The sequence below is a fragment of the Thalassophryne amazonica genome, chromosome 6 (genome assembly GCF_902500255.1).
Source record: "Thalassophryne amazonica chromosome 6, fThaAma1.1, whole genome shotgun sequence".
NCBI classification, from domain to species: Eukaryota; Metazoa; Chordata; class Actinopteri; order Batrachoidiformes; family Batrachoididae; genus Thalassophryne; species Thalassophryne amazonica.
This window is the reverse complement of record NC_047108.1, coordinates 89,119,591-89,144,821: the sequence shown is the minus strand read 5'-3', so window position 1 is coordinate 89,144,821 and position 25,231 is coordinate 89,119,591. Positions and strand designations below refer to the sequence as shown.

General features: G+C 41.4%; 1 protein-coding gene across 11 annotated transcripts in view; it reads left to right on the top strand.

Moving 5' to 3' along the window:
- LOC117512608 (serine/threonine-protein kinase WNK2-like) overlaps nt 1-25,231 on the top strand; it is a 118,421-nt gene that overhangs the window by 12,090 nt on the left and 81,100 nt on the right. The gene's annotated exons all lie outside the window — the stretch shown is intronic.

Below are 25,231 nucleotides of genomic sequence, written 5' to 3'. Positions count from 1 at the left end.
AAAATCAGTCCACCCTGCCTTCACTGCGCATGCGTCATTTCTGAGCGCCAACAGCAGTGCACCGATTATCACCTCGTTTCTGCTTAAAACTGCACTCCAGTCATCATCGATCTCAATGACAGATATCTGAAGCTTTTGTACAACAGTCATTGCTGGCTGTCTGAGTGGTGTCCAAAAAATGAGGTGGGCTTCATAGATAATTGGCAAAGCTTGTTAGGAGAGACGGCATCCATCCCACTTTGGATGGAGCAGCTCTCATTTCTAGAAATCTGGCCAATTTTCTTAGATCCTCCAAACCGTGACTATCCAGGGTTGGGACCAGGAAGCAGAGTTGTAGTCTTACACACCTCTCTGCAGCTTCTCTCCCCCTGCCATCCCCTCATTACCCCATCCCTGTAGAGACGGTGCCTGCTCCCAGACTACCAATAACCAGCAAAAATCTATTTAAGCATAAAAATTCAAAAAGAAAAAATAATATAGCACCTTCAACTGCACCACAGACTAAAACAGTTAAATGTGGTCTATTAAACATTAGGTCTCTCTCTTCTAAGTCCCTGTTGGTAAATGATATAATAATTGATCAACATATTGATTTATTCTGCCTTACAGAAACCTGGTTACAGCAGGATGAATATGTTAGTTTAAATGAGTCAACACCCCCGAGTCACACTAACTGTCAGAATGCTCGTAGCACGGGCCGGGGCGGAGGATTAGCAGCAATCTTCCATTCCATCTTATTAATTAATCAAAAACCCAGACAGAGCTTTAATTCATTTGAAAGCTTGACTCTTAGTCTTGTCCATCCAAATTGGAAGTCCCAAAAACCAGTTTTATTTGTTATCTATCGTCCACCTGGTCGTTACTGCGAGTTTCTCTGTGAATTTTCAGACCTTTTGTCTGACTTAGTGCTTAGCTCAGATAAGATAATTATAGTGGGCGATTTTAACATCCACACAGATGCTGAGAATGACAGCCTCAACACTGCATTTAATCTATTATTAGACTCTATTGGCTTTGCTCAAAAAGTAAATGAGTCCACCCACCACTTTAATCATATCTTAGATCTTGTTCTGACTTATAGTATGGAAATAGAAGACTTAACAGTATTCCCTGAAAACTCCCTTCTGTCTGATCATATCTTAATAACATTTACATTTACTCTGATGGACTACCCAGCAGTGGGGAATAAGTTTCATTACACTAGAAGTCTTTCAGAAAGCGCTGTAACTAGGTTTAAGGATATGATTCCTTCTTTATGTTCTCTAATGCCATATACCAACACAGTGCAGAGTAGCTACCTAAACTCTGTAAGTGAGATAGAGTATCTCGTCAATAGTTTTACATCCTCATTGAAGACAACTTTGGATGCTGTAGCTCCTCTAAAAAAGAGAGCTTTAAATCAGAAGTGCCTGACTCCGTGGTATAACTCACAAACTCGTAGCTTAAAGCAGATAACCCGTAAGTTGGAGAGGAAATGGCGTCTCACTAATTTAGAAGATCTTCACTTAGCCTGGAAAAAGAGTCTGTTGCTCTATAAAAAAGCCCTCCGTAAAGCTAGGGCATCTTTCTACTCATCACTAATCGAAGAAAATAAGAACAACCCCAGGTTTCTTTTCAGCACTGTAGCCAGGCTGACAAAGAGTCAGAGCTCTATTGAGCTGAGTATTCCATTAACTTTAACTAGTAATGACTTCATGACTTTCTTTGCTAACAAAATTTTAACTATTAGAGAAAAAATTACTCATAACCATCCCAAAGACGTATCGTTATCTTTGGCTGCTTTCAGTGATGCCGGTATTTGGTTAGACTCTTTCTCTCCGATTGTTCTGTCTGAGTTATTTTCATTAGTTACTTCATCCAAACCATCAACATGTTTATTAGACCCCATTCCTACCAGGCTGCTCAAGGAAGCCCTACCATTATTTAATGCTTCGATCTTAAATATGATCAATCTATCTTTGTTAGTTGGCTATGTACCACAGGCTTTTAAGGTGGCAGTAATTAAACCATTACTTAAAAAGCCATCACTTGACCCAGCTATCTTAGCTAATTATAGGCCAATCTCCAACCTTCCTTTTCTCTCAAAAATTCTTGAAAGGGTAGTTGTAAAACAGCTAACTGCTCATCTGCAGAGGAATGGTCTATTTGAAGAGTTTCAGTCAGGTTTTAGAATTCATCATAGTACAGAAACAGCATTAGTGAAGGTTACAAATGATCTTCTTATGGCCTCGGACAGTGGACTCATCTCTGTACTTGTTCTGTTAGACCTCAGTGCTGCTTTTGATACTGTTGACCATAAAATTTTATTACAGAGATTAGAGCATGCCATAGGTATTAAAGGCACTGCGCTGCGGTGGTTTGAATCATATTTGTCTAATAGATTACAATTTGTTCATGTAAATGGGGAATCTTCTTCACAGACTAAAGTTAATTATGGAGTTCCACAAGGTTCTGTGCTAGGACCAATTTTATTCACTTTATACATGCTTCCCTTAGGCAGTATTATTAGACGGTATTGCTTAAATTTTCATTGTTACGCAGATGATACCCAGCTTTATCTATCCATGAAGCCAGAGGACACACACCAATTAGCTAAACTGCAGGATTGTCTTACAGACATAAAGACATGGATGACCTCTAATTCCCTGCTTTTAAACTCAGATAAAACTGAAGTTATTGTACTTGGCCCCACAAATCTTAGAAACATGGTGTCTAACCAGATCCTTACTCTGGATGGCTTACCCTGACCTCTAGTAATACTGTGAGAAATCTTGGAGTAATTTTTGATCAGGATATGTCATTCAAAGCGCATATTAAACAAATATGTAGGACTGCTTTTTTGCATTTACGCAATATCTCTAAAATCAGAAAGGTCTTGTCTCAGAGTGATGCTGAAAAACTAATTCATGCATTTATTTCCTCTAGGCTGGACTATTGTAATTCATTATTATCAGGTTGTCCTAAAAGTTCCCTAAAAAGCCTTCAGTTAATTCAAAATGCTGCAGCTAGAGTACTGACGGGGACTAGAAGGAGAGAGCATATCTCACCCATATTGGCCTCTCTTCATTGGCTTCCTGTTAATTCTAGAATAGAATTTAAAATTCTTCTTCTTACTTATAAGGTTTTGAATAATCAGGTCCCATCTTATCTTAGGGACCTCGTAGTACCATATCACCCCAATAGAGCGCTTCGCTCTCAGACTGCAGGCTTACTTGTAGTTCCTAGGGTTTGTAAGAGTAGAATGGGAGGCAGAGCCTTCAGCTTTCAGGCTCCTCTCCTGTGGAACCAGCTCCCAATTCAGATCAGGGAGACAGACACCCTCTCTACTTTTAAGATTAGGCTTAAAACTTTCCTTTTTGCTAAAGCTTATAGTTAGGGCTGGATCAGGTGACCCTGAACCATCCCTTAGTTATGCTGCTATAGACGTAGACTGCTGGGGGGTTCCCATGATGCACTGTTTCTTTCTCTTTTTGCTCTATATGCACCACTCTGCATTTAATCATTAGTGATCGATCTCTGCTCCCCTCCACAGCATGTCTTTTTCCTGGTTCTCTCCCTCAGCCCCAACCAGTCCCAGCAGAAGACTGCCCCTCCCTGAGCCTGGTTCTGCTGGAGGTTTCTTCCTGTTAAAAGGGAGTTTTTCCTTCCCACTGTAGCCAAGTGCTTGCTCACAGGGGGTCGTTTTGACCGTTGGGGTTTTACATAATTATTGTATGGCCTTGCCTTACAATATAAAGCGCCTTGGGGCAACTGTTTGTTGTGATTTGGCGCTATATAAAAAATTGATTGATTTATTGATTGATTTCCACAAAAAAAATCAGCATTTTGTCATAATAAAAGATGGGGGACTGATCAGAGCGCCACAGCAGCACCTCGGAGTCTGACGTGCTGTTGCTCCTACGTCATTTCAGAGTGTCAGTTGTGATTCATCAATTATCGCCTCGTTTCTGCTTAAAACTGACTTTAGAATGATTTAAGAGGCTTTACTTTGTCATCTGATGGTTAATAATCACATTATTCCATTTGATCACTTTGGGTGGAGAGAGTCAGTCAGTCTCAGATGCATGTGCAGTGAAGGCAGGGTGGACCAGTTTTTAGAGGGGGGGGTCATTCGGTCAGCGACACCGGAACTGGATTCTGGATTTCACTTTATATAGGCCTTGAAGTATTATATCAAAATTACTTCACGGATTCTCACCAAATTTGCACCACTGATAGGTATTAGGGCATGGAAGACTCTACTTAATTTTAGAAGTTATCTGGATTCTGGATCAAGATTTCACTTTATAGGCTTTGAAGGATGATTATTATTAAGCAACAATTTTTCTTTGTCATACTAAATCGTAATCATAATCATTTTATTGAATACACTTCGACTTCAGTTTCTCTTGCCTAGAGAACAAGTAGTGTTTATGAATTGTGATTAAATTGCTGTTTTACATTCATTTCACACCGTTACCTCAGACAAATATACAGCAATTAATCCACAATTATTACTAGTTGAACATAATGGCACACAGAATGAAAACAACTGCACATAAACATTTGTTTATGTACGCTAAACTTTGAAACAGTCCGTCATCTGAATTGAGGCAATGTGAGTGTGTGAGTGTGTGCGCTGTGTCCAGGAGGGGGAAGGGAGTGGTGTGAGCAGGGGCTGGGATGGGGGGGTGGACAGGAACACAAAGGAGGAGTAGGGGGTGGAAGCATCATTTCAAAGCTGAAGAAGTGATGGAAGAACTTTTTGGTCTGAAGAAACCCGAATTCATGCATATCAGTCTCTGTCCTTGTGTGAGTGGCAGTTGCTGCCAATATCTGGAGTTGCCATGACAACATCAGACTATTGGGGAGGGAAAAAGATAAGAAGGCAGCCGAATGGTTCACCAAGGCTATAGAAATTCTTCTGGAGGAAAACAACGGGGCGTTTTGACCTTCAAAGGCTGATAAGCCTGCCATGTTTAGGGATGAGCAGAGAAAACACATTTGCAGCACTCCTGAACAACCAAATCTAATTTGAGTATTCCCTGGCCTCCGACATCTTCCTTTACAAGGCGCACATTTGCTCCGAGATGTTATCCAACTTACGTCTGAGTTCAAGGGTTAATGCAGTCTGAGAATGTATCACCTTGTCCAACTCATTAATCATGACGGACAGGTGAGGGGTCGTGGTTCTGGTGGCACCCGTCTTTCAATTCTCCGGTAGGTCAGGGAAGCACATAAACCAATAAGTACCAGCCCTCCTACGATAAAATCAAATATAAATAAATCTTTGACGTCCTCCACAGAGAATGGCACCAAGCATACGACACGCCATTTCTCTCAGGCGTTGAGAACATGGCCCGCAGGGTAGGGTCCATCTGGCAACGCAGGGTCCCCCAGCCCGGATTTCCTTGTTGGAAAAAAATGGTGTCAATACCGTTCAGAGACCAGCTGATCAATTCCATGGTTAATCCAATATTGTTTAAAGAATTCAGTCTGGTGAAGTAGGGACAGAGATTGGAGCAGAGATAGAGGAGGAGATGTGACCCCCCCTTGCCGGAGTCTGTTATACAGTAGGCTTTGATAGGGAAAATAGTCCATGTAGTGGTTACCTACTAAATAAATAATAGTTCTGGCAGCCAATCAAAATGAGACATCATGGAAATGACACAGATATTTTGTTAAAGACTGGTGTAATTAGAGTTCTGCTGGTAAACAAATGGGGATATCAAACCAAATGACCATTGCTGTTGACAGACCTGTAGTAGTTAATCAAGTATGGTAAATTAAACTTTGTTGGTCATTTCCACCTTGTCATTAACCCTCTGGGGCCGACGTCATCATACACGACAGCTAAGACCAAGCTTTACTAAATTAAAAATAACTTTTGAGTGATATGATATAGAAACTTACTTTTTTTCCTGAAAAGTTAACTCTGCGGACTTTTGAGCCAGCCATCGTCCATCTTTGTATTCCTCATAGAAGCTGTGTGATGACGTGCGCAGTCCAGTCGGAATTAATTCACCGTCACATGGTTTTACAAAATCCAATCGTAGGGCAGATTTACCTCACGTGAAAAGCCAAAGATCGTTTTCAGGAGTGATGTGTTACTAGTTGGCCCGTTTGAATAGCCCCCTGGGTGCTCCAATGAGTACATACTGTTAGTATCTACTCAGTGTGCCCTGCGCCATTACGCACAGCGATCATTGAAAGCAGGAGCACATGGAGAGCCTCTAATGACAGTCTCACATGCTCAAACAAAGAGTGTGTACCTATCAGGATTGCTCCACTAGTTTGCATGTGAATGTTACTGGATAACTCTGTTGCTTTCTCTACGTAAAGCACTGTTTACCGTATCAATGGACAACAAAACGCATAGACCATTTTGTATACATTGTTCAAAATGTGCATTTATGTTTATTGTTTGAACCTTTTTGTTGTTCAGTCTTTCACACAAGACCTCAAATTACCTTTATAAAGTGTCAGAAGAGTTGTTTATTATAGTTTGCTGTGTGTTGAATAAATGTGTGGAAAATTATTTTTCACATGATTTTTTTTTTTTTTTGCCTATTTTTGATTGTAAACCTTTATTACACTTATAAAACACAACAAAAACATATTTTCTGCAACTGCAGGTTGTCCTGAAAAAAAGAGAGATATAAAACTTGATTGTGGGATGCAGGGAGAGCTATTAACAACAATAATAAAACATTTATGCCAGGAAAGTGAACTATCCAAAAAATGCCCTCGGACCCCAGAGGGTTAAATTAAACTTCATCTTTAAAATCCATTTATGTACCTTGATTATGAAACAGCCTGAAAGAGGTGTAGAGACACGCTAAATGACTTTATAGTGTATAGTACGTCCTTCTGATATGGTTCAGAGAACCACTGTCCTGGTTTGTTAAAATACACAGATTTTCATTTAAAAATAAAATGAATGTTAATTACTCAGTTGTTTGAACAGTGCAAACTGTGGGAAAAATTCCAGACAAAGATGTGGGTGAATTAGCAGGTCGATATAATTGGGAATTCATTTGTCTTCTGTCCTAAGCCTTCCAACTTTCTCTCCATGAAATAGCTGCGTATGGAAATAAAAAGCCATCACAAAAGTGCTTGCTTGTTTTAAAAACATGACAGACTACATCTAGGGTTTTAAAATGAAGGATACAGAGTAGTAATATGATTGAATGTTGATTTTCTTACATACTGTGGCAGCTGTTCGTTCTGCAATACGTACAGTGCATCTGGAAAGTATTCACAGCGCTTCATTTTTCCCGCATGTTGTTATGTTACAGCCTTGTTCCAAAATGGATGAAATTCATTTTTTTCCTGAAAGTTCTACACACAATATTGAGTTTTGGGGGGGGGAAAAAAATTCCAACATTATCTTTATTTATTTTAACAAGAACAGCAAACGCTTAACAAAACCACATATATACAGCCACACGGTCGCAAAAAGACGGCCGCACAACGGCCGATGAATTTCGCTGCAACTCTTTTCATGGCAAAATCTTCTGTCACAGTGGAATGTGCCGAAAAAGTGCTGATGTCCACCTCTTCCGCAATTTCTCGGATAGTCACACAACGGTCCCACATCACCACAGCGTTCACTTTGGAATGATCTGGTCATTTCAGCGTGTTGATGGCCGCCCGGAGCGCGGCGCGCTCTCCACCGTTGTGCGGCCGTCTTTAAACTGGTTGTACCGCTCCTTAATCTGTGTGATGCCCATAGGATCGTCACCGAAAGCCATCTGAATAATCCGAATGGTTTCCAGCACTGCTCCAGTTGTTCCGCCATTTCCTTACAAAGAAAAAAACGACGAGAGACTACACCCATCCTCACACAAAGGCTGCTTACAAGCAAAGGATGCAACCGACAGGCATGAAAAAATTCACGCATGCGCACGAAGGTTCAAGGTTGGCTCATGCAAGCACACGTGATTCAAATCCATCAGGTTTTTGAAAAAAATAAAAAAGGTTGGATACTTCACTAACAGACCTCGTAAGTGATTTTTTTTTTCTAAGGGCAGAGTTATAGATAATCCTGAAATCCATTTACCTCCACTCGGCCCAGTCACATTTTTCCATGGCAAATGCAATCACTCTTTTAGCTAGTAAAAATCTAATTTTTGTAAATTTGAGCAAAAAAATAAAAACAAAATCATGTGTACATACGAGGTCTGTTAGAAAAGTAACTGACCTTTTTTATTTTTTGCAATAACCTTATGGATTTGAATCACGTGTGATTTCATCAGCCAAGCTTGAACCTTTGTGTGCATGCGTGAGTTTTTTCACGTCTGTCGGTTGCGTCATTAGCCTGTGAGTAGGCTTTGAGTGAGCACTGGTCCTCCCCCCTCGTCGGATTTTCATTGTGAGAGAAATGTCTGAACGGTTGGCGCAGCGGTGCATCAAATCTTTCCAGAAACTGTGAGACAGCCAGGTGGACAGCATTTAGAAAATTCAGATGGCTCTCGGTGAAGATCTTATGGGGATCACACAGATTAAGGACCATTACAACCGGATTAAAGACGGCGCACAATGGCGGATGGCGCGCCACGCTCTGAGCGGCGATCGACAGGCTGAAACGACCAGATCATTTCCAAACTGAATGCTGTGTTGATCCGGGACATCGTCTGACTAGCAGAGAAATGGCAAGAGAGGTGCACATAGCACTTTTCCTGCACATTCCACTGTTAAAGGAGATTTTGTCATGAATACAGGAGCGGAGGAATTCGCCACGGAGCCGCTAATGGCGCGGAACGAAAGCACCTCCGTGTTGGTCTCACAGGACATGCCCTGACATGCTCAGCTCTTCGAAAATTTCTCGGATGCTCACTCGACTGAAAAGCCACCCAAAGCCGCCTGAATATTCTAAATGGTGGAAGAGCTGGGCATGTCCCGTGAGACTTCCAACACGGAGGTGCTTTTGTTCCGCGCCATGAGCGGCTCCGTCCTGACGCGCGAATTCCGCCGCACATCTTTCATTACAAAATCTCCTTTAACAGTGGAATGTGCAGGAAAAGTGCTATGTGCACCTCTCTTGCCATTTCTCTGCTTGTCAGACGATGTCCCGGATCAACACAGCATTCAGTTTGGAAATGATCTGGTCATTTCAGCCTGTTGATCGCTGCTCGGAGCGCGGTGCGCCATCAGCCATTGTGCGCCATCTTTAATCCGGTTGTAATGTCCTTAATCTGTGTGATCCCCATAAGATCTTCACCAAAAGCCATCTGAATTTTCCGAATCGTTTCCACCTGGCTGTCTCTCAGTTTCTGAAAAAAGTTTGACTTAGCAAAGCAGCAGTTGCTCCGCCATTTTCCTGACAATGAAAATCCGCCGAGGGGGCTGGACCACTCCTCCCACAAGGCGTGATCACAGGCGAATGACGCAACCGACAGGCGTGAAAAAACTCACGCATGCGCACGAAGGTTCAAGCTTGGCTGATGCAATCGCACATGATTCAGTTCCATAAGGTTATTGCAAAAAATAAAAAGGTCCGTTACTTTTCTAACAGACTTCGTAAGTATTCTCAGCCTTTGCCATGAAGCTCAAAATTGAGCTGAGGTGCATCCTGTTTCCACTGATCATCCTTGATGTTTCTACAGCTTAATTGGAGTCCACCTGGGGTAAATTTTGTTGATTGGACATGATTTGGAAAGGCACACACCTGTCTACATATAAGGTCCCACAGTTGACAGTGCATGTCAGAGTGTCAGAGCACAAAGCAAACATGAAGTCAGAGGATTTGTCTGTAGACCTCTGAGACAGGATTGTCTCGAGGCACAAATCTGAGGATGGGTACACAAATATTTCTGCTGCTTTGTAGGTCCCAAGGAGCACACCGGCCTCCAATCATCTGTAAATGGAAGAAGTCCTGATACACCAGGACTGGTCGCTCGTCTAAACTGAGCAATCGGTGGAAAAAGGCCTTAGTCAGGGAGGTGACCAAAAACCTGATGGTCACTTTGTCAGAGCTCCAGCATTCCTTTGTGAAGAGAGCAGAACCTTCCAGAAGGACAACCATCTCTGCAGCAATCCACTAATTAGGCCTGTATGGTAGAGTGGCAAGACAGAAGCCACTCCTTAGTCAAAGGCACATGGCAACCTGCCTGACGTTTGCTCAAAAGGCACCTGAAGGACTCTCAGAGCATGAGAAACAAAAATCTCTGGTCTGATGAGACAAAGATTGAACTCAATGCTTCATGCTTGGAGAAAACCAGGCACTGCTCATCATCTAGCCAATATCATACCAGAGAAGCATGGTGGTGGCAGCAGTCAAAGAAGTCAAAAGAATTGTCTGCAGACCTCCAAGACAGGATTGTCTCGGCACAAATCTGGGGAAGAGTACAGAAACATTTATGCTGCTTTGAAGGTCCCAATGAGCACAGTGGTTTCCATCATCTGTTAATGGAAGAAGTTCAGATCCACCCGGACTCTTACTAGAGCTGGACACCCGTCTAAACTGAGCAATCGGGGAGAAGGGCCTTAATCATGGAGGTGACCAAGAACCCCATGGTAACACTATCATAGCTCTAGCATCACCTATGAAGAGAGGATAACCTTCCAGAAGGGCAACCATCTCTACAGCAATCCACCAATCAGGCCTGTACAGTAGAGTGGCCAGACAGAAGCCACTCCTTAGTAAAAGGCACATGGCAGGACACCTGGAGTTTGCCAAAAGGCACTTGAAGGACTGTCAGACCATGAAAAACAAAATTCTCTGGTCTGATGAGACAAAGATTTAACTCTTTGGTGTAAATGCCAGGTGTCATGTTTGGAGGAAACCAGGCACCATCCCTACAGTGAAGCATGGTGGTGGCAGCATCATGCTCTGGGGATGTTTTTCAGGGGCAGGAACTGGGAGACTATTCAGTATTGAGGGAAAGATGAATACAGCAATACGAGGTCTGTCCAAAAAGTAATGGACCTTTTTATTTTTTTTAAAAACTATATGGATTTGAATCACGTGTGATTGCATCAATCAATCAATCAATCAATTTTTTTTATATAGCGCCAAATCACAACAAACAGTTGCCCCAAGGCGCTTTATATTGTAAGGCAAGGCCATACAATAATTATGTAAAACCCCAACGGTCAAAACGACCCCCTGTGAGCAAGCACTTGGCTACAGTGGGAAGGAAAAACTCCCTTTTAACAGGAAGAAACCTCCAGCAGAACCAGGCTCAGGGAGGGGCAGTCTTCTGCTGGGACTGGTTGGGGCTGAGGGAGAGAACCAGGAAAAAGACATGCTGTGGAGGGGAGCAGAGATCGATCACTAATGATTAAATGCAGAGTGGTGCATACAGAGCAAAAAGAGAAAGAAACAGTGCATCATGGGAACCCCCCAGCAGTCTACGTCTATAGCAGCATAACTAAGGGATGGTTCAGGGTCACCTGATCCAGCCCTAACTATAAGCTTTAGCAAAAAGGAAAGTTTTAAGCCTAATCTTAAAAGTAGAGAGGGTGTCTGTCTCCCTGATCTGAATTGGGAGCTGGTTCCACAGGAGAGGAGCCTGAAAGCTGAAGGCTCTGCCTCCCATTCTACTCTTACAAACCCTAGGAACTACAAGTAAGCCTGCAGTCTGAGAGCGAAGCGCTCTATTGGGGTGATATGGTACTACGAGGTCCCTAAGATAAGATGGGACCTGATTATTCAAAACCTTATAAGTAAGAAGAAGAATTTTAAATTCTATTCTAGAATTAACAGGAAGCCAATGAAGAGAGGCCAATATGGGTGAGATATGCTCTCTCCTTCTAGTCCCCGTCAGTACTCTAGCTGCAGCATTTTGAGGCTTTGAGTGAGCACTGGTCCACCCCCCTCATAGGATTGTCATTGTCAGGGAAATGTCTGAATGATTTGGAGCTTTGCTGCATCAAATTTTTCCAGAAACTGTGAGAGACAGCCAGGTGGACACCATTCGCTAAATTCAGATGGCTTTCAGGGCCGATTTTATGGGGATCACACAGATTGAGTGTTACAGCCGGTTTAAAGACTGCCCACAGCGGCTGAGAGTGCCGTGTTCCGAGCGGCGATCGACAGGCTCAAACGACCATTTCATTTCCAAAATGAACGCTGTGTTGATCCGAGACGTCATCTGACTACCACAGAAATGGCGGAAGACGTGGACATCAAGACTTTTTCGGCACACTCCACTGTTACAGGAGTTTTTGTCATGGAAAGAGGAGCGGAGGAATGCGCCACCGTGCCGCGAATGGCACGGGACAAAACCACAGGAATTTGCGCATCGGGATGGAGCCGCATGGCGCAAAGCAACGCCGTGAAGAAGCCTCACAGGACATGTTCTGGCATGTCCAGCTAATCCACAATTTTTCGGATAGTCACACAACTGAAAAGCCACCGAAAGCCGTCTGAAAGCCATCTGAAAGCCGTCCTGTGAGACCAACACGGAGGTGGTTTTGGGCCGGGCCTTTCGCGGCACGGTGGCGCATTCCTCCGCTCCAGTGGACCAGTGCTCACTCAAAGCCTGCCCACAGGCAAATGACGCAACCGACAGGCGTGAAAAAACTCGCTCATGCGCACGAAGGTTCAAGCTTGGCTGATGCAATCACACGTGATTCAAATCCATATAGTTTTTGAAAAAAATTAAAAGGTCCGTTACTTTTTGGACAGACCTCGTATACAGAGACATCCTGGATGAAAACCTGCTTCGGAGCACTCTTGAGGTCAGACTTGGGCAACAGGTCACCTTTCAGCAGGACAATGACCTTAAGCACACAGCCAAGATATCAAATGAGTGACTTCAGGACAACTCTGTGAATGTCCTTGAGTTGCCCAGACCTGAATATCTCTGGAGAAATCTGAAAATGTCTGTGCACTGACGCTCCCCATCCAACCCGATGGAGCTTGAAAGGCGCTGCAAAGAGGAATGGGCAAAACTGCCCAAAGATAGATGCGCCAAGCTTGAGGCATCATATTCAGGAAGACTTGAGGCTGTAATTGCTGCCAAAGGTGCATCAACAAAGTATTGAGAAAAGGTTATTTAAGTGCATGTGACTTCTCGTTTTCAAAATTTACTAAACATTATTATTTTTTCATATTGTCATTATGGGGTGTTGTGAGTAGAATTTTGAGGGGGAAAAATGAATTTACTCCATTTTGGAATAAGGCTGTAACATAACAAAATGTGTTTTAAAAAAAAAAAAAAAAAAAAGAGAGAAGCTCTGAATACTTTCCGGATGTACTGTAAAGGGAAATGATCTAAAAGAATAGATTGAGTTTGACTACTCTGAAGCAGCATACACGTAAAGTTGACTTGTTCATTTTAAGCTCTTATTTGTATAAGCTGGCAGAAATAAAGGAATATGTTTTCATAAACAAATGACTATGATGCTGACTTTAATATGTTTGACAGAATAACCAGTGGAGTGGACAAAATATTACAAAGGACAGTGTAGTACTCCAGTGATAAGGATGGTGCTGGCTGGTGCTTTTCATCTTTTTTGTCGCTTTATGTTTGTGGTATTGTAAATAAATACTTAATGGGTTTTTTAAAGCATTTTTTGCCTTTTACATTGTGTAATTTTGAAGTGTTTAAAGCTGGGATGGTGGATCAAACAATGAATGTGAGGTGTTTTATATTTCTGTAATCTGTTGCCTCATAAAAATGAATGCCTGAATTCTTAAAGCTGATGCATGCTATTAATTGGTATAAATCCAGTGGGAATCCCTTGTGTGTCTTTGTATCTTGTTTTTTGTTGTTGTTTTTAAATCTCATCCAAGACCAGTGGTCTGATGAGGTATATCATGGAGCAGAATTTCAAACCTTTTTTGGGAGGGGGATAAAATACGTGTGCAATTCGTCCAAATTGGACGTGTTCTGATATTGCGAGGTTGCTGAGAAACAATTTCACCAAAATAACAATTCAAGATAATTTACACATTGTTATAAATATTTTTGCAAGGAAAGTTCAGTTACCAGCAGAAGTATGTTACAGCAGTGTGTTAGCTACTGTCCCCCAAGACTGACACTCTGCTGTAAACAGTAGTTCAGGTTTCATTCAAAAGTGTATTTACACTATAGTGTAAATGCTAAAATGACAAAAAATACAAATATTGGTAAAGAAGAATATTTACAGTATGTCACCATGTTATTCAACTGCATCGTGTGGCCAAATGGTTTGGCAAATATACCCGGATGAGCTCTGTGTTCTCTGCTCTGGTTGCTGTTGTTACTGGTTTAATTTCTCTTATATAAAGTTAAAACATTATTGCAATGTTGTATAATTTTAAAAGGGTGCAAGACATTTGACTAATAGGCATTGGCAAAGAAGTATAGGTATTTTATGGTGCCTAAAACTGACAGACTATGAAATTACTGTCTTCATTGATCAGAGCAGGATTCAGTGATCACAGACGCTCACATGGTCAAAACGTGAACTGAAAAAGATTTAGCCAAATAGCTTTGAGAACTACAATCCCTCTGGTGCAAGTATTAAATGTCATAACAACTCATTAGCACACATAATCCCTTATGGAATTTTTTGTCTCTCACCTTCTATTTAATGAACAAACTGAGTACCTCTGTACCCTCCTAGGGCATCAGGCTTAGTCTCTGGTATGAAGACAAGGGTTACTGTTAATGCATTTTTCCCCTGGCTTAAAATAAGTACGTTTCCTTCTGTGTATTTTTAAATGTTAATATTTGTTACAAAAGCTTTTTATTGAAGCTTTCAGAGGTTGACCAAAAGATATATTCCTCATGGACATGGTCATATGTACTGCAGATACTGGCAGAAAATTTACACATCTTTTGTTCTTGTTATCCATTTGTTATTGTCCTCTTAATCCATTCAAGAAAAAAAAAATAATCAAGTTGAGGATGGGTTAAATGAGTGTAGAACATGCCTACATACCAACAACATGACATGTTGCCATTTGCTAAACAAGACTGACATACTTGTCTGTGATCAATGTTGGAAAATTATGAGATTCATCAGGAGTTCATCAGAGGGTTCGCAATTCAAACCCCACCTCTGCCACATTTCTACATCCGGCATAAAAGTTGTGCCAATTCAGCGTGCAGTTTCACCTTGGATTTGCTGTGGAGACCCCGAGTGCAAACAAAGGAGCAGCCAAAGGGGCTTACATTTATTTCTACAAAAAAAAAACAATGTACCACCACACAAAGGTCCACAAAAATAGATTTCAAGTCAGTTTCTTTACATTAACATATATACGGCTAAAAAATTTCCGATACAGCCTGCAGAGTTTTTCAATCCAGGAAAACTCTGTGAAACATCTGTGAACCACAAGTGCTGCTTGGCTGCTGTTTACTGCAGAGGGAGGGTGGGGGGGTTGTGTTTTGAACAAAGGTGTGTCTCTCACTGAGACGAGGAGTGTTGCAAAGAGGAATGGGCAAAACTTCCCAAAAATAGCTACACCAAGCATGTGGCATCATTTTGAAGAATTGAGGCTGTAATTGCTGCCAAAGGTGCATCGACAACATATTGAACAAAGGGTGTGATACATACGTGCATGTGACTTCTTAGTTTTTTATTTTTAATAAACTTGCAAAAAAAAAAATCTCATAATCTCAATCTCTCATAATCGCATTCTCATAAGCCACTCTCCTGCAGTGTGCCATGCACCGAGCGCTGGGGGAAAATTCTCTTGCAGCCGCAAAGTTCTCCTTGCAGTGAGCCGAGCACCAAGCGCTGCAGGATAGGAGACACCAGGACCAGCTTCCTTCTGAAGATTTTTACATTTATAACTGAAACACTATTACCTCCGTTTTGAGCACCAGATTTTTGTGAAGTAAAGCCATAGTGTTGTGGGTTTTTTTTGTTTTTGTTTTTTTAATCTTTGTTACAGCCTTACTTTAAAGCCAAAAGAAATGAGGCATCAGGCCAAAACACAGAACAGTGTAGATGTGTGTCAGGAACAGCTAATTTATACACAGCAGTTTATTAAAGAAAATCCTTATGGTTTTTTTTTTTCTTCTTATATTAAATAACTTGTAATTAAAGTAGTTTTGAGTAAAAAAATAACACAAAAAACAAAATTCTTTAGAAATCTTTGATATTTGTCTGTAAATTAAAACCAGAACTTATCGGTTGTTGTTGTTTCAGGTGAGATGATTTCTTGATTAACATGATAATGAACCTTGGACATTTATTTTTAGACAAAATAGTATGAAAAGTAATGTGTACATTTTTAAGTCTGGCTTATTTATTCATTCATATCTGCATTTCAGCTCAGAAAAAAGACACTGTAAATAGAAATATTTATTATAAACACAGCAAGAGATGATGGAATGACTGCAGTGTGTTTGTTCATTAGGATTTCTCATGATTAAATCATTTTTTAATTTAGTCATTAAATTATCTCCTTATTGATTATGTGATTGCTTTTAACGTTGTAATCAGGACAGAGTAATTGGTAAAATATGAATTTCACTATTCCAGTGATTGTGAATGTTTTAAAATTATGCACAATAGGGGCAGGGCTTCTTCTACCTGCGTAAATGTCTTTTTGGCTGAACTTTGACTTCATGGATATGTTGAACGATTCATTCATTTAATGTTAAAATAAGGAAAAATGTTTTTTGTTTTTTTTTTCTTCTTTCAAATAAAATAGTTGCTGTTAGAGCTTCTGTTTTATTTAGAAGTGTAGTAGCAGGTGTGAGTTTGCAGAGACGACAGGTGAGCTGGACCCTCAGCACATTTAAGCAGGTGAAGGTCTCCTCTGCAGCTTCAACCTCAAGTTGGTGGTGTTTTTGGACACACTTTCCTCACAAATTTGAAGCGCAGTGAAGTTCTCTTCTTACATCTGGACTTCATATTTTGGTATATTTAGACTAACAAAGAAGTTCCTTTATAAACCCACAATGCAAAAGCTTTGGCGACCCCCGCTTTTTAAGGTGATTTTTTTTTTTTCCATCCCATTATGCCGAGGAAAAGATCCTGATGAGAACCCTGCATTGAACAATAAAAAATATTTACAAATGACAAGAAACAGTCACAGGCTGGACCAAAACAAAAATTAACATCCTACACAAATCTGTTCACAGTAAGTGAAATAAGATTTAAATTGTTTGCTAATTATAAGTAATAGAAAAATATGTTAAGTCCAGACTTAAACATTTCATCCAGATGTAACTGTTAATGTTTATTATCCTATAAATTTCCAGAGCTATGGGCTACATAGTTATTAATCAATTCATGTTCTTCCATCTAGTAAAAGAGAGTGAGAAGGGAATTTTTTTTTATTATTATTATTGTTATCAACCTAGTCAGGTTTGATTGCACCCTAAGGAAGGATTCTGACTTTAAAGTCTTAATGCAGTAAAAATGTTGGCTTGAGTGGTGTTGAGTTTGTGGCAAGAAATGATGCTGAATCAAGGTCGTCTCTGGCTCTGTGCCCCTTCACTGCAGGGCCTGAAGTGGTCAGAGGAGTTTGATTATGCTGCACTGTTCATCTTGGGTCTGCTGCACCCCTAACTTTGTCCATGAGGGTGTAGAAGTTTACATAGGCACTGGAAGCATTTGCCTCATGTTCAGAGCAGATTGGTTGAATTGGCTTGGTGAATATCATTGCTATAATTGTTATAGCTGTCTAATTATAGATAGCACACTGAAACTCTGACTTGATTTCTGTTTAAATATTTTTGGGATTCGTGTCATGTGTTTTAATATTGTTTATAGCAGCAGTTATTAATCTTACTACAGTCTAATTAAGTTGTCCTTCTAGTGATGGCAGATCTACATCCTGGACATGGCTATGTTTGAGATCTTGTGACGTCCTTGGATTGGGTCAACTTGCATCTCTTGATGTCATGCCAGATCATTGGTTCACCCTCATTGTAGCCCTCTTGCGCACAATTCCACCTGCTTTGTGCACCGGATGCTGTATATAAAATCATTATCCGTGGGGAGCTCGGAGTCGAGTCACTGCTCCTTCGCATTGAAAGGAGCCAGCTGAGATGGTTCGGGCATCTGGTAAGGATGCCCCCTGGGCGCCTCCCTAGGGAGGTTTTCCAGGCACGTCCATCTGAGAGTAGACCCCGGGGAAGACCCAGGACTAGGTGGAGAGATTATCCCCCAATCTCAATTCTCTTTTGTTCCCCTTCCCCGTGGCCCTACCCCTACCCCTTTAAAACAAGGGGTAAGGCAAAGGGGTATGCCTCTAGCCCTATGAATTGAGACAACCCTCCGCCTTAGGAGGAAAAAAAAACTGCCCGTGTCAAACTGCCATCTTCACTGTTTGTTAACATGGCAACCGAAATGCAACTTGTTGTAGTAGCAGCCTGTTTGCTCTTTTTTATTTTCTCGCCTTTCTGCGTAAATGTAAAGAAATAGAAGTCGCAGATTTCTTCAACGCATCACAATCATGTCATGTTAATTAATTTGTAAATTATAATTACTATTAATAATTAATTAGTAATTAATGTTAATACTAATAATAATCAATATTAGTAATAATTAATATTTTGATTAATCATTATTGATTTAGTAATTAATTAATTAGTAATTAAAATAAACACTTGAAATATATCAGTCTGTGTGCAATAAATGTATACAAGTTTCACTTTTTGAATGGAATTACTGAAATAAATCAACTTTTTCATGATATTCTAATTATATGACCAGCACCTGTTCTGTTAACTTCTGTTAACCTTATATTTCTTTTTCAAATTCTCCCATTTTTTTTTTTTTTTTTTGCATCCAGCACTATTTCCTTTAGAAATTTCCTTGACAAATAATATCAGTCTATTAGGATCAGGTTATGTGTTATACATACGAGGTCTGTTAGAAAACTATCCGACCTTTTTATTTTTTAAAAAACTATATGGATTTGAATCATGTGTGCTTGCATCAGCCAAGCTTGAACCTTCGTGCGCATGCATGAGTTTTTTCACGCCTGTCGGTTGCGTCATTCGCCTGTGGGCAGGCTTTGAGTGAGCACTGGTCCACCCCCCTCGTCGGATTTTCATTGTCAGGAAAATGGCTGAGCGGTCAGAGCAGCGCTGAATCAAATTTTTCCAGAAACTGTGAGAGACAGCCAGGTGGAAACCATTCGGAAGATTCAGACGGCTTTCGGTGAGGATACTCTGGGCGTCACACATATTAAGGAGCATTACAACCATATTAAAGACAGCCCACAGCGGCGGAGGGCGTACTGCGCTCCGAGCGGCCATCGACAGGCTGAAACAACCAGATCATTTCCAAAGTGAAGGCTGTGTTGATCTGGGACATCGTCTGACTACCAGAGAAATTGCAGAAGAGTTGGACATCAGCACTTTTGCGGCACATTCCACTATTACAGGAGATTTTGTAGTGAAAGACGTGCAGAGGAATTCGCGCATCGGGACGGAGCCGCAATGGCGCACAACAAAAAGCACATCCGTGTTGGAAACCATTCGGAAGATTCAGACGGCTTTCGGTGGCTTTTCAGTCGAGTGAGTATCCAAGAAATTGTGTAACAGCTGGGCATGTCACAACTTGTCCTGTGAGACTTCCATCATGGACGTGCTTTTTGTTGTGCGCCATGAGCGGCTCCGTCCCGACGCGCGAATTCCTCCGCACGTCTTTCATTACAAAATCTCCTGTAACAGTGGAATGTGCCGCAAAAGTGCTGACGTACACCTCTTCTGCAATTTCTCTGGTAGTCAGATGACGTCCCGGATCAACACAGCCTTCACTTTGGAAATGATCTGGTCGTTTCAGCCTGTCGATGGCCGCTCGGAGCGCGGCGCGCCCTGCGCCGCTGTGGTCCGTCTTTAATCCGGTTGTAATGATCCTTAATCTGTGTGACGCCCAGAGTATCTTCACCGAAAGCCATCTGATTCTTCTGAATGGTTTCCACCTGGCTGTCTCTCACAGTTTCTGGAAAAATTTGATTCAGCGCTGCTCCAGTCGCTCAGCCATTTTCCTGACAATGAAAATCCGACGAGGGGTGTGGACCAGTGCTCACTCAAAGCCTGCCCACAGGCGAATGATGCAACCAACATGCGTGAAAAAACTCACACATGCGCACAAAGGTTCAAGCTTGGCTGATGCAAGTGCACATGATTCAAATCCATATAGTTTTTTAAAAAAATAAAAATGCGGATAGTTTACTAACAGACCTCGTACATGTGTGTATATATTTTCCAACTTACTCCCATTGGTGAAAGTTCTCATTTTCTGCCCGAAAGCTTATTAGGAGACGACTGCGCTCAGGGCTCCCTGTTTGTTTACAAAATACACACGTGTTACAGACCTTGAAATCCAACAGCAGGGGTCGCTATTATCCAAAGATTTATGAGCATACAAATTAACGTGCTTATCCTTTATCATGATTTTCTCCGTTGTGAGATATAAAAGTGTCTTATCGTAGCGTTTGTGTATATATATGTATTATAATGCCTCAGTGCATGAACGACGTTATGATATTCTTCAGAACGACAATATACACAACATGCATCCAGCAGCATACACGTTGTTGTCATAGACAACTGCTTGTAAAGTTTTTTGGCAAGTTATAACTTTCTAAACAGTGTAATTTGTAATGAAAGCTGCTTCATTTGTGCGGCTCTTTCGGCGCCATGTTTGTTTTTTTTGGAGACAGCAGCAAGCTCCTCCTACCCCTTCAAATGGAGTGTGCATCCAGATTGACTCCAAACGGAAGGGTTTGTAGCCCTTCGCCTACCCCTCTGCCTTGCTCCAAAAAGAGAATTGAGACACCCCTCTGTCTCTTGTGCCCGCGCAAAACGGAGGGGAAGGGGTAAGCGGAAGGGCCAAGGGGTAGAATTGAGATTCAGCCTATATCTCCACACTGGCCTGGGAACGCCTCGGGATCCCCCAGTCAGAGGTGGTCAGTGTTGCACGGGAAAAGGAAGTCTGGGGTCCCCTGCTGGCGCTGTTACACCTGCGACCCGAACCCGGAAAAGCAGTTGAAGATGAGTGAGTGAGTGAGCTTGGATGTTGAAAACACCTCTACTTGCTTATGGAATCACAGAAGACTGTTTCTTCTTGAGCTTTTTTCCCCTCTTTCCTGCTCCATGAGGAACGTATTTTGAAACAGCTTAAAGGTAACTATTTGTAATGTTTTAATAGCTTGGTAAAACAGTTGCATGTTCATTCCTAGCTGTAAAAGTATGTTTATGATAGATTTAACATTTTGTTAATGAATCAGATGAGGTGCACTCTGTGCGCGCTGACGCAATGACTCGCACTCAGTAAGAGCATTTACGCAAAACGCCAGTGCGCAAAAGAATGATTTTGCAGTCAAGTGATCCACACAATTGCGGCAATGGGTGTATATAATTAAAGCGGTCACCTCATTCTTGTGTAACTTTTTTGTCACAGAGAGCTGGGTGAACGCACAGAACTGCTGCATTTGACTCGAACACAGGTGAACAGCAACCTGGCGCACAGTGCACACTTGCCAGTGTTGTGCCAAAGTACTTATCCTCATCAGAATTTGTAGCCCCTGGCGCAGGAGAGCGCACTCACTCAGTGCAGCGTGTTTTTTTTTTTTTTTGAACTGCATTTAAAAATGTGACAACATCTTGAATGGATGCTGTGAATTGAAAACCCACAGTTTAAAGGGACCAGGTGTGGGATTCCTGGAGGTTTGGCCCAAGCCCATGCCTAAATGTGCACCAATGTTGTTACATGGCGCTACACGGATCATGTGTGGCTTGACGTGGATCATATGCGGCGACACGAGCTACTTGAGGCTGGACGGGGCTCAAATAACAGGTCGGGTGTGGCTCACTAGAGGCTGATACCTGGCACATGCGAGGTACCGAGGCACATAGAGGTGCCTTAGTAGCGGATACGTGACGGCATAAAGTGTGGATCATTCTGCGAATAATCGTTGACACACCCATGAGTGGCTCATTATTCATGGCTTATTATTTGGTGGGACTGAGGCTTTAACTCTTACATGGCTTATGTGCATGCTCTAGTCGTCTTCTGTTTTTTTTTTTTTTTTCTTTTCTAGGGACGTTGCAGAGTTGTACACAGGCCTGGCATATGTACTACAACGTTAAACGGAGCTTCGAGTTACAGAATTTTCCTCAAACACTTTTTGTAATCGAATTATTCGAGTTACTTGACTAATTGTTTCAGCTGTACACATGACCCTTTGTTTTTGCGACTTGTCATGTTGTTACTTTCTGAATTAAGGGACTCTAGTACATAATAGTGTGAACAATTTAGTTTTAACGGGACTACTGGATCTCTTGGAACAAAATTGTTTTGTGGATGTTTGCAGACATGGACAGCATTAGGAGGGTGTGTGACATATCGCTGTCTTTATAGAGAAATGGCAAAACAGTTCTCCTTTTACTCCATCTGACATAGTGTCTGAAAAGTGCCTATAGAAAGCACACAGGACCTTTCTAAAAAGTTTAACGTAAAGACCTTTGTGGCTGAAAGCGGAGTGCTGTGGCAAGACAAACAATTGAAGTCACTGACCAGTGGTGTGTTTTCGGAACGTACACTGCAGCCTTCAAATAAAAAGGCTTGGACTGCAGGTTTGTATAGTCTGTAGTGTTACCATAAACGTGGTTTATTGTGTGTTTTTTTGGTAGCAAAATGGTTCAGGTTGGACATGAGAAATGTGGTCAGTCGGGTTACTAGAAACAAGAAAATTTTATTTCTAATAATCCTTTCCTTCATGCATGGCTAAATCTGAATCAAGTTTCAAGTCTGTTATATGGAATTGAGGAAAAAAACATAGCTGTTTCTTTCAGAATGGTAACAGTGACTGTGTCCACTCTTTTCAGTGTTAGATTAACACAGCCACATGTTGATTTGACACAACAGTGTTGATTTAACCCAGAAAAGACTACACACATGCAGACACTTTCTGGTCTTAGCAGTTTAGCTGTGTACAATCCCTATCTGCAGGCTTGTTTTCATAACTCTACCCAAACCAATCAAACACAAAATTCCACATAAGTATATGATTTCCATAAATTACATAAATCTTCCATTTTTAAATTTTAAAATCAGAGCTGTCACTATACTATTTTTGCAAATCCCAGTGTGGTGACATGATTCAATTCAATTTTCAGTTTCAATTTATTTTCATTTATATAGCACCAAATCACAACAGCGTTGCCTCATAGCGCTTCACACAGGTAAGGTCTAACCTTACCAACCTCCAGAGCAACAGTGAAACCCACTGTTGAGCAACTGTGCAGTTACGGAGCAATTGATGACTGAACAGATTCAGTCATCAATCATGATCCTTGGCACATGAGCACACCTTCTTGTTATTTTCATTAATGATTAATCTGTCAGTAAGTTGATTTTTGTTTGAATAATTTTTCTCCAAAATAAAATATAAATTTATTGTGATGAAATGAAAGGACAAACAATCAGTTATCATTGAAAAGTTGCACATGTTCAGAATTTGTCATTTTTAATGAAAAATGGCTAGAATGTATTGTTTAGGTACTTGACACTTGTTTTCTGTTCTTTAACTTATTTGTTTTTTTTATCAGCTTTTCAAAAAACATGATTATTTTTGCTTGTTTTGCTCCTGGCTTGTGCTCTTTCAATCCATGCAGCTGTGTTGCTCAGACAAGGTATGGTCTTACTCTGAACAGCAAAGCACTGAGAAAACAATAAGGTTTATACATGTCTGTGTCAGGTCAGGAAGATGAAGAAATCATCATGTCTCCTCTGTACTGTACTGTTCTGATGGTTTTTTATTTGTTAATTTTTATTACAAACAAAAGCTACAGCCCATGAGTTTCCACGATTAATTTAAGATTTTCTGTTTTTTCACATGTAAATGTATGTGCATGCATGTGTATACACCAGCTGCAAGCGGAAGGTGGAGTTCAGAGAGCACAAGGAAGAAAATGCATAATGATACAATGTGATAACGCTGCATAATAAACATATCAATGTGACGAAGAGTTTGCAGAGAACCAAGGACTAAAGCCTCGGCCCCACCGAATAATAATCCATGAATAATGAGCCACGCGTGGGTGTGTCAGCGATTATTTGATGAATGGTCCACGTTTTAAGCTACCACGTATCCACTACCTGTGTCTCTCTGTACCTGTGCCAGGTATCAGCCTCTAGTGAGCCACGACCGACCTGTAATTTGAGCCCCGTCCAGTCTCGAATGGCTCATGTCGCCGCAAAAAAACAAACAAACCAAAAAAAAGCCCCTCACATCCATAACCAGACCAGCTAGAACCGAACCACAGGTTCCTGGACAGTTGCCTCTGCGCTTCTTCTTGCTGGCTTTATTTTTTCCGTGGCTTACAGTCACCATGATCAAACTTTTAACGTTGTGTTCTTCCATTAATGTCTGCAAAATCTTTCTTTTGTGCGCTCTCATTCTGCGCTCTTGGACAGTCGCCTTTCCTCAGCCACTCCTTTCCATCTGCGGCTTCGCTGGCTTTATTTCTTCCACGGCTTTAACCACAGTCATTTTGACACCATGATCCAACTTTTAACTTTGTGTTCGTCCATTTTAAAACATTACAAATAGTTACCTTTAAGCTGTTCCAAATATGTTCCTCATGGAGCAGGAGAGAGAGGGGAAAAAGGGTCCAGATGAAACAGTCCTATGTGATTCCAGAAGCGATTAGAGGTGTTTTCAACAGCCAAGCTCTGACAGAAAATGATTAATCCACTACAGAATAATTACATAAAGCGTCCACCTCACAAAGCAAGTAGAACTTGTAGTGCGCAAGAGGGCTGAGTCAAAATAGCCTGTCCAAAATAACCTCTCCAGTCCTTGTAGCTGCCAGGTGCTCGGATAATGGGTTTTTAACAGCCTTGTCCTCACCACACACAGCTCTAAAATCCTCGTTTGTCCTCGTGGTACCTTGTACACAAACTGCCCCACACTGTTGTTGCTAAATTTTGAACTTCTTGAAATTAAGCCCCTTTCACATTGGCGTATTCGTAGAGCTGCGTATTGCAGCATTGCTTCATTTAAATACTCCCGAAATGTGCGCGTACTCAGCCGTGTTCAAAGATCTGCTTGCAGCTGCGTGTTTGCTTTTTAATGTGTGCACACAGTCATGTGTAGCCCTTGCCACTATTTAAAAGCAGTTCACTCCTTCTGGCTGTGCAGAATACATCATTGCACTTGGAAAACAGTGGACTGTATCATGAGGGTTTTACAGTTTCATTACTGCCAAAGCTATTTTCTGCCTCTGTGGAAGTGCACTGTGTTCCCTCCTGCAAGGTGTGGTTCACGTCAGAAACAGTCATTTAACGGTATTATTATTATTTTATTATTTGTCTTGGTGGATCATTTCCATTGTGT